Here is an 8,323-nt window from a genome sequence, read left to right on the forward strand (position 1 = left end):
TAGTTTGTGCTGAATCATTCCAGACCTTTTTTTTTTTTTTTTTTTGAGACGGAGTCTCACTCTATCGCCAGGCTGAAGTGCAGTGGCGCGATCTCGGCTCACTGAAACCTCCGCTCCCCGGGTTCCAAGGATTCTCCTGCCTCAGCTTCCCAAGTAGCTGGGACTACAGGCATGCACCACCACACCTGGCTAATTTAGCAGAGACAGGGTTTCACCATGTTGGCCAGGCTGGTCTTGAACTCCTGACCTCACGTGATCCGCCCACCTCGGCCTTCCAAAGTGCTGGGATTACAGGCATGAGCCACCGCACTGGGCCTCGTTCCAGACCTTTTAATGCCTATATCGTAATTGTAAAATGTGCTTACTAAATGCAATGTGGTATCCTGGATTGGCTCCTGGAACAGAAAAAGGACATTAGTGAGAAAACTGGTAATACTCGTTGAAATAAAATCTGTAGTTTGGTTAATATTAATGTGCCAATGTTAATTTCTCAGTTTTGACAAATGTACCATGGCTGCATAAGATTTGGAGTTGTGCTGGTTACTGTGGCACTCATCTTGCATCTGTAGTGCCAGCTACTTGGGAGGCTGAGGCAGGAGGATTGCTTGAGCCCAGGAGTCTGAGGCTGCAGTGAGCCGAGATCGCACCTCTGCACTCCAGCCTGGGCAACAGAGTGAGACCCTGCCTCTAAAAAAATAAAATAATTATGCTGAGTGAAATAAAGGAAACTCAAAAGTGTTCATACTATATGGTGACTTCCATTGTTGTTGTTGTTTTGAGATAGGGTCTCGCTCTGTCACCCAGGCTGGAGTGCAGTGGTGCGATCTCGGCTCACTGCAACCTCCGCCCCCCAGGTTCACGCCATTCTCCTGCCTCAGCCTCCCAAGTAGATGGCACTACAGGCGCCCGCCACCACGCCCAGCTAATGTTTGTATTTTTTAGTAGTGACGGGGTTTCACCGTGTTAGCCAGGATGGTCTTGATCTCCTGACCTCGTGATCAGCCCGCCTCAGCCTCCCAAAGTGCTGGGATTACAGGCGTGAGCCACTGCTCCCAGCCACTAGATGGTGACATTTATATACAATTCTTTTTTGGCCCGGCATGGTGGCTCATGCCTGTAATCCCAGCACTTTGGGAGGCTGAGGCGGGTGGATCACGAGGTCAGGAGTTCAAGACCAGTCTGACCAACATGGTGAAACCCCATCTCTACTAAAAATACAAAAATTAGCCAGGCGTGGTGGTGGGCGCCTGTAATCCCAGTTACTCAGGAGGCTGAGGCAGAAGAATCACTTGAACTCAGGAGGCGCAGGTGGCGGTGAGCCGAGATCACAGCATTGCACTCCAGCCTGGGTGACAGAGCAAGACTCCGTCTCAAAAAAAAAAAGGAGGAGGAGGAGGGGAAGGGGAAGGGGAAGGGGAAAGGGAAGGGGGAGAAGGAGAGTCTGTTCCTGCATGAGAAGGTCTTTTCCTAACTGTCCTAAATGGAATCATCAGCACTTGAGTGTTACTGACCTCCCAGGAGTGGAAGCGTTGAAGAAGCACACATTCCGTAATAGGCAAACTCAGAGAGAATCCACTTACAGACCATAGGCAGATTTTCCCACTCTCCAGTCATGCCAGGCTGCTCCCAAAGGGTCTTTGAGGAGGAAAATCAGTGAACCAACCCCCTAGGCACCTGCAGCTTCTCATGTCAGGAAAAACCACTTGTCAGAATCCATTTATCACACCTTGAGGTGGTGACTTAGAGAGGTACTAAAATTTTTTGCTTTCAAATACAAATATTAATATGGGGCTGGGTGCAGTGGCTCACACCTGTAATCCCAGCACTTTGGGACGCTAAGGCAGGCGGACCGCTAGAGGCCAGGAGTTCAAGACCAGCCTGGGCAACATGGCGAAACCACATCTCTACTAAAAGTACAAAAATTAGCCAGGTGTGGTGGCACACACCTGTAATCCCAGCTACTTGGGAGGCTAAGGCATGAGAATCACTTGAACCCAGGAGGTGGAAGTTGCAGCGAGCTGAGATCACGCCACTGCACTCCAGCCTGGGTGACAGAGGAAGACTCTGTCTCAAAAAAAAAAAAAAAAAAAGAAGAAGAAGGAAAGAAAGAAAAATCAGCATGGGCCAGATGAGGTGGCTCATGCCTATAATCCCAGCACTTTGGGAGGCTGAGGCAGGAGGATTGCTTCAGCCCAAGAGTTTGAAGCCAGCCTGGGCAACATAGTGAGACTTTGTCTCTATAAAAAATACAATAATTAGCTGGGCATGGTGGCGCACGCCTGTCGTCCCAGCTACTCGGGGAACTGAGGTGGGAGGATTACTTCAACCTCAGAGTTCGCAACTGCAATGAGCTATGATCACGCCACTACACTCCACCCTGGGCAACAGGGAGAACTTGTCTCAAAAAATAAATGAATAAATAAAATTAAAATATTAGTCTGTTTTGTTGTTGTAAATCAATTGAGGCTTTTTTTAAAAAAAAGTTTTATTTTGAAATCATTATAGATTCACAGGAAGTGGTGGCTGGGCATGGTGGCTCAAGCCTGTAATCCCAGCACTTTGGGAAGCCGAGGTGGGAGGATTGCTTGAGCTGAAGAGTTTGAGACTAGCCTGGTCAACATGGCAAAACCCTGACTCTACTAAAAAAAAATACAGAAATTAGCAAGTTGTGGTGGCATGCGCCTGTAGTCCCAGCTACGCAGGAAGCTGAGAAGCTGAGGCGGAAGGATCGCTTGAGCCCAAGAGGTTGAGGCTGCAGTAAGTTGTGATCACAGCATTTCACTCCATACTGGGCAACAAAGCAAGACCCTGTCTCAAAAAAAGAAGAGGCCAGGCACAGCGGCTCACACCTGTAATCCCAGCACTTTGGGAGGCTGAGTTGGGTAGACCATGAGGTCAGGAGTTCAAGACCAGCCTGGCCAACATGATGAAACCCCGTCTCTACTAAAAATAGAACAATTAGCTGGGTGCAGTGGCACGCCCCTGTAGTCCCAGCTACCTGGGAGGCTGAAGGAGGAGAATCGTTTGAACCCAGGAGGCAGAGGTTGCAGTGAGCCGAGATCACATCATTGCACTCCAGCCTGGGCAACAGAGAAAGACTCCGTCTCAAAAAAAAAAAAAAAAAAAAGAAGAAGAAGAAGACAAAGAAGAAAGAAAAGAAAAGAAAGGAATGTATAGGGATGTGTGGTTACCCTTCACCCTAGCTTCCTCTATGTTTACATCTTTTTTTTTTCTTTCTGAGACGGAGTTTTGCTCTTGTTGCCCAGGCTGGAGTGAAATGGCGCGATCTCAGCTCACTGCAACTTCCGCCTCCCGGGTTCAAGCGATTCTCCTGCGTCAGCCTCCAGAGTAGCTGGGATTATAGGCATGCGCCACCGCCCCTGGCTAATTTTGTATTTTTAGTAGAGATGGGGTTTCTCCATGTTGGTCAGGCTGGTCTCAAACTCCCGACCTCAGGAGATCTGCCTGCCTCGACCTCCCAAAGTGCTGGGATTATAGGCTGAGCCACTGCGCCCAGCAATGTTTACATCTTACATAAAATTATAATACCAAAACCAAGAACATGACATGATACAAGGTGTGTGTATAGTTGTTATTTTATCATATACAATTAAGATACAAAACTATTTCATCATCATAAATACCCCTTTGTACTACCTCTTCGTAATCACACCCACTCTTGCCCTCCACAATCCTTAAACCTAAACATTACTAATCTGTTTTTCACCTGTGCAATTTCTTTATTTTATTTTATTTTATTTTATTTATTTTTTTATTGATCATTCTTGGGTGTTTCTCACAGAGGGGGATTTGGCAGGGTCATAGGACAATAGTGGAGGGAGGGTCAGCAGATAAACAAGTGAACAAAGGTCTCTGGTTTTCCTATGCAGAGGACCCTGCGGCCTTCCGCAGTGTTTGTGTGTGTCCCTGGGTACTTGAGATTAGGGAGTGGTGATGACTCTTAACGAGCATGCTGCCTTCAAGCATCTGTTTAACAAAGCACATCTTGCACCACCCTTAATCCATTTAACCCTGAGTGGACACAGCACATGTTTCAGAGAGCACAGGGTTGGGGGTAAGGTCACCGATCAACAGGATCACAAGGCAGAAGAATTTTTCTTAGTACAGAACAAAATGAAAAGTCTCCCGTGTCTACCTCTTTCTACACAGACACGGCAACCATCCGATTTCTCAATCCTTTCCCCGCCTTTCCCCCCTCTCTATTCCACAAAACCGCCATTGTCATCATGGACCGCTCTCAATGAGCTGTTGGGCACACCTCCCAGACGGGGTGGTGGCTGGGCAGAGGGGCTCCTCACTTCCGAGTAGGGGCGGCCGGGCAGAGGCGCCCCTCACCTCCCGGACGGGGCGGCTGGCCGGGCGGGGGGCTGACCCCCCAACCTCCCTCCCTGACGGGGCGGCTGGCCGGGCAGAGGGGCTCCTCACTTCCCAGTAGGGGCGGCTGGGCAGAGGCGCCCCTCACCTCCCGGACGGGGCGGCTGGCCGGGCGGGGGGCTGACCCCACCTCCTTCCCGGACGGGGCGGCTGGCCGGGCGGGGGGCTGACCCCCCAACCTCCCTCCCTGACGGGGCGGCTGGCCGGACAGAGGGGCTCCTCACTTCCCAGTAGGGGCGGCTGGGCAGAGGCGCCCCTCACCTCCCAGACGGGGCAGCTGGCCGGGCGGGGGGCTGACCCCCCCCACCTCCCTGCCGGACGGGGCGGCTGGCCGGGCAGTGGGCTGACCCCCCCCACCTCCCTCCCGGACGGGGCGGCTGGCCGGGCGGGGGGCTCACCCCCCAACCTCCCTCCCGGACGGGGCGGCTGGCCTGGCGGGGGCTGACCCCCACCTCCCTCCCGGATGGGGTGGCTGCCGGGCAGAGACGCTCCTCACTTCCCAGACGGGGTGGCTGCCAGGCGGAGGGGCTCCTCACTTCTCATATGGGGCGGTTGCCAGGCGGAGGGGCTCCTCACTTCTCAGACGGGGCGGCTGGGCAGAGACGCTCCTCACCTCCCAGACGGGGTCGCGGCCGGGTAGAGGCGCTCCTCACATCCCAGACGGGGCGGCGGGGCAGAGGCGCTCCCCACATCTCAGACGATGGGCGGCCGGGCAGAGACGCTCCTCACTTCCTAGATGGGATGGCGGCCGGGAAGAGGCGCTCCTCACTTCCTAGATGGGATGGCGGCCGGGCAGAGACGCTCCTCACTTTCCAGACTGGGTAGCCAGGCAGAGGGGCTCCTCACGTCCCAGACGATGGGCGGCCAGGCAGAGACGCTTCTCACTTCCCAGACGGGGTGGCGACCAGGCAGAGGCTGCAATCTCGGCACTTTGGGAGGCCAAGGCAGGCAGCTGGGAGGTGGAGGTTGTAGCAAGGCGAGATCACGCCACTGCACTCCAGCCTGGGTACCATTGAGCACTGAGTGAACCAGACTCCGTCTGCAATCCCAGTACCTCGGGAGGCCGAGGCTGGCGGATCACTGGCAGTTAGGAGCTGGAGACCAGCCCGGCCAACACACCGAAACCCCGTCTCCACCAAAAAAATACGAAAACCAGTCAGGCGTGGCGGCGCGCGCCTGCAATCACAGGTACTCGGCAGGCTGAGGCAGGAGAATCAGGCAGGGAGGCTGCAGTGAGCTGAGATGGCAGCAGTACAGTCCAGATTCAGCTCGGCATCAGTGGGAGACCGTGGAAAGAGAGGGAGAGGGAGACCGTGGAAAGAGAGGGAGAGGGAGACCGTGGGGAGGGGGAGGGGGAGGGGGAGAGGGAGAGCTCACCTGTGCAATTTCATCATTTTGAAGATGTTTTATAAACGGAATCATACAATGTGTGAGCTTTAAGACTAGCTTTTTTTACTCATTATAATGCCCTTGGGATCCATCCAAATTGTTGCATACATCAACAGTTATTCCTTTTTTATCTTTTTCTTTTATTTTTTTTTTTTTTTTGAGACAGAGTCTCACTCTGTCCCCCAGGCTGGAGTGCAGTGATGCAAGCACAGCTCACTGCAGCCTCAACTTCTTGGGCTCAAGTGATCCTCCCACCTCAGCCTCTCGTGTAGCTGGGTCCACAAGAATCACCATGCCTGGCTAATTATTTTATTTTTGTAGAGTTGGAGTCTCACTGTGTTTCCCAGGATGGTCTCAAATTCCTGGGCTCAAGTGATCCTCCTGCCACAGCCTCCTGGGTAGCTGAGACTACAGGCACACGCCACCTCACCCAGCTAAAGGAAATTTTGAATGCTTCCAGTTTTTGGCTATTACAAATAAAACTGCTATGAGCATTCACATACTGGTTTTTTTTGTGAAGATGTAAGTTTTCATTTCTCTGGGATAAATGCCCAGGAGTACAATTGCTAGTTCATATGGTGAATGTACATTTAGATTTTTAAGACACTGTCAGACTATATTTCAGAGTATCTGGACCATTTTACATTCCCATCAGCAATGTGTGAGGAACCCAGTTTCTCCATATCCTCACTAGCATTTGATATCACCAACTATTTTTTTTTCAGCCATTCTCATAGGTGGGTGGCAATAACTTATCATCGTTCTTTTTTTTTCCCCTAAAAACAGGGTCTCTCTCTGTCGCCCAGGCTGGAGTGCAGTGGCACAATCATAGCTCACTGCAGGCTCAACCTCCCAGGCTCAAGTCATCCTCCCACCTCAGCCTTGCAAGTATCTGAGTACAGCCCAGTGCGCACCATCATGCCCGGCTATGTTTCTAATTTTTTATAGAGATGGGGTCTCCCTATGTTGCCCAGGCTGGTCTTGAGCTCTTGGTCTCAAGCGATCCTCCTGCCTTTGCTTCCGGAAGTGTTGGGATTACAGGCATGAGCCACTACTCCTGGCCACTGTTTGCTTTAATGGGAAAGACGAGAGCTTGCTTAGAAACCGAAAAATCTGATTGGGAAGGAGCAGCTGAACGTGGAAGACAGATAGATGTGCAGATGGAGGGAAAGAGGTCCCTGAGATGACGGAAGGAATGGAATCTGGACTTCAGGGAAGGGGCTTCCCCAGGCCAGGGGAGGAGGGAGGGAGGAAGGACAGGTGCGGGCAGCAGGGGCGTGGAGATTTTGCAGCATGGTGATGGCAGCCTTCCATCAAGTATTTTCTTTTCTTTTCTCTTTTCTTTTCTTTTTTTTTTTTTTTTTTTGAGATGGAGTCTTGCTCTGTTGCCCAGGCTGGAGTGCAGTGGCGCGATCTCAGCTCACTGCAACCTCCACCTCCCGGGTTCAGGCGATTCTCCCACCTCCGCCTCTCGAGTAGCTGGGATTACAGGCACCCGCCACCACACCTGACTAATTTTTGTATTTTTAGTAGAGATGGGGTTTCACCATGTCAGCCAGGCTGGTCTCGAACTCCTGACCTCAAGTGATCTGCCCACCTCAGCCTCCCAAAGTGCTGGGATTACAGGTATGAGCCACCTCGCCTGGTACATCTAGTACTTTCTTTTTCCAAGAAATAGGAAACAGCATCATGACCAGGAGTCAGGAAATTAAGTCCTGCCGGGCCCACACTCATGCCACCTGTTTTCCTTCCTTGCCCTCAGTCTTCCCAGCCTCACCATAAAAAGCTGGGACTGGTCCCCAATTTGTTTGATCCTCAGGAGCTTCTCAACATTTTTTTTTTTGGCCAGGTGCAGTGGCTCATGCCTGTAATCCCAACACTTTGGAAGGCTGAGGCAGGAGAATCCCTTGAACCCGGGGAGACGGACGTTGCTGTGAGCCGAGATCACACCATTGTACTCCAGCCTGGGCAACAAGAGCGAAACTCCATCTCAAAAAAAAAGAACTACACAAGAAGGCAAAATTAGGCTGGGTGTGGTGGCTCACACCTGTAAACCCAGCACTTTGGGAGGCCGAGGCAGGCGGATCCCTTGAGGTCAGGATTTCAAGGCCATCCTGGCCAACATGGAGAAACCCAGTCTCTACTAAAAATACAAAATTAGCCTGGCATGGTGGTGCATGCCTGTAATCCCAGGTACTCGGGCGCTGAGGCACGAGAATTGATTGAGCCTGGGAGGCGGAGGATGCAGGGAGCCGAAATCGTGCCATTGCACTCCAGCAGCCTGGGTGACAGAGAGAAACTCTGTCTGAAAAAAAAGAAAAAAGAAAAAAAAAGAAGGCAAAATCAGCAGCCCCCGAGTGAGGTTGTGAGGTCCTGTCTATGTGGGAAACCCACTCCATACACTGTGGCTCCTGGGACCATTTCCAAACCCTCAGCTGAGATGTGGGTCGGGACATCATCAGGTGGGACTCCTGGGCTGGATCAGGGCTACCTCCAAAGATCAGGATGCTTGGCTGCCCTGCAAAGGGGTGGAGACCTA

Source organism: Pan troglodytes, chromosome 6 (assembly GCF_028858775.2).
Source record: "Pan troglodytes isolate AG18354 chromosome 6, NHGRI_mPanTro3-v2.0_pri, whole genome shotgun sequence".
Lineage (NCBI taxonomy): Eukaryota > Metazoa > Chordata > Mammalia > Primates > Hominidae > Pan > Pan troglodytes.